This window comes from Schistocerca serialis, chromosome 1 (genome assembly GCF_023864345.2).
Source record: "Schistocerca serialis cubense isolate TAMUIC-IGC-003099 chromosome 1, iqSchSeri2.2, whole genome shotgun sequence".
Lineage (NCBI taxonomy): Eukaryota > Metazoa > Arthropoda > Insecta > Orthoptera > Acrididae > Schistocerca > Schistocerca serialis.
In genome coordinates, this window is record NC_064638.1 from 1,163,346,672 (window position 1) to 1,163,348,993 (window position 2,322).

General features: G+C 43.9%; 1 pseudogene; it reads right to left on the reverse strand.

Moving 5' to 3' along the window:
• Positions 1-1,956: 1,956 nt before the first annotated feature.
• LOC126425045 (5S ribosomal RNA) lies at positions 1,957-2,074 on the reverse strand (annotated as a pseudogene).
• Between the last annotated feature and the right edge of the window lie 248 nt (positions 2,075-2,322).

Sequence of the window (2,322 nt, forward strand, 5' to 3'; positions counted from 1 at the left end):
GGTCCTGTGCGGGCCTTTATGGATACGTAAAATGTTCGACTGCTGCCCTGGCCAGCACATTCTCCAGATCTCTCACCAATTGAAAACGTCTGGTCAATGGTGGCCGAGCAACTGGCTCGTATTAATACACCAGTCACTACTCTTGATTAACTGTGGTATCGTGTTGAAGCTGCATGGGCAGCTGTACCTGTACATGCCATCCAAGCGCTGTGTGACTCAATGCCCAGGCGCATCAAGGCCGTTATTTTCCAATATAATATATTTGTCCAATGAATACCCGTTTATCATCTGCATTTCTGCTTGGTGTAGCAATTTTAATGGCCAGTAGTGTATGTAAACGATTTGACCTTCTGTCTAACATACAACGAGCAGAACTAGTTCTAGTATTACAATCATCAAAATATACATACGCCAAAAGAAGAAAAGGTAAGTAATGGTCTGAAAAGCATCACTTAGTGGAATTTTACAAATACCCTGTAGTCTCACTCTCAATAACAAAAATACTCGGCACATTCAGCTCTACACATACGGAGATACTACACGAATGCTAAATGTAGCAGACGGTGAGAAACTAACAGGAAACTTCAAAACTTTTTTGGTGTCCATACTGAAAATTTCAACCGAAATATAAATTCGAACTAAAACACCTTAGTTCAGCCACATCTGGATTTCTGAACAGTTCAAATTTTGAGGAGACACAAATCGATAAGTCAGCAAATTTTACAGATTTTGATTAAATAACATAATATGGAATAATGTTCTGGTGCAACTCATCTTTAAGAAAGAAAGTTTTCGGTGCTTAAAACCGCGGTAAAAATAGTATATCGTATTCTTCATAAACATCATGTCCCTGAAGAAATTTCTTTTAGGAATTTTGAGTACAGCTTATCATATTTGCTCTCATGAAGCTAGTAAATGAAGCACTGCAGTACAAAAGAAACAATAATGTACATAATTACAATGCCAAAAGTGAAAGTGACATCCTTTGTTCCACATTAAGGTTGTCCTTAGCACAAAAAGTCAATTTACGATGTGGTAGCCAACAATCCTTGCTGTGGTGACGATACGTTATTGGGTTGAAAGTACACGAAGTGGATTGCGAAAATAGCTAATGTTTACTATGGCTCACTGGTTGGGTATACGGGGTGTTTCCGTAAGATCGTCCAAAAATGTAACAGGACATAGGATACGTTCCACTGAGCGATTTGACGTAAGGAACGTGTAGTCGGAGAAGCCGACTTGGGAGATATGGATTTCAACTTGTGTACCGTTTTGTCTAGCATTACTGTTTTCTAGATTATTTAGAACTAACACGCGTACAATATTACACGTGCCATGCTGTTAATTTGAAATTGCTCTAAGCACTATGGGACTTAACATCTGAGGTCATCAGTCCACTAGACTTAGAACTACATGAATCTAACTAACCTAAGGATATCACGCACGTCCATGTCCGAGGCAGGATTCGAACCTCGACCGTAGCAGCAGCGCGGTTTCGGACTGAAGCGCCTAGAACCGGTCGGCCACAGCGGCCGGCTCTGTTTATTTACATGTACATTCTTCACTTCTTGCAAGGAAAAGAGGAGAACGAGCCTGGTTACTAGGAAGTATTTCCTGGTCGCTGGACTGGAAGGGGAAGTCCTATTCAATGACCTGCGAGGTCACCTGACCTGAATCCCCTCGATTATTTTCTATGGGATATCTAAAGTCACTTGTGTTTGAGATCCCAGTGGGTACAGAGATGGACTTAAAACGCACTCCGTCTTCAGACCACAAGTGGCCCATCGGGGCCATTCGACCGCCGTGTCAACCTCAGCTGGCGAAGTGGATAGGAGGGGCGTGTGGTCAGCACACCGCTCTCCCAGTCGTTATGATGGTTTTCTTTGACCGGAGCCGCTACTATTCGGTCGAGTAGCTCCTGAATTAGCATCAAGAGGCTGAGTGCACTCCGAACAACGGCAACAGCGCATGGCGGCCCAGATGGTCACCCATCCAAATGCCGGCCACGCCCGACAGCGCTTAACTTCGGTGATCTGACGGGAACCGGTGTATCCACTGCATCAAGGCCGTTGCCGAGATGAAATTAGTTCAAAAATGTTAAAATGTGTGTGAAATCTTATGGGACTTAACTGCTAAGGTCATCAGTCCCTAAGCTTACACACTACCTAACCTAAATTATCCTAAGGACACACACACACACACCCATGCCCGAGGGAGGACTCGAACCTCCGCCGGGACAGCCGAGGAATTAGTTGCCAGAACTATAGCTACCTGTGATGTGATTCGAAGCACCCAGGGATATTAGTCAGGGTGCGTCAGAAT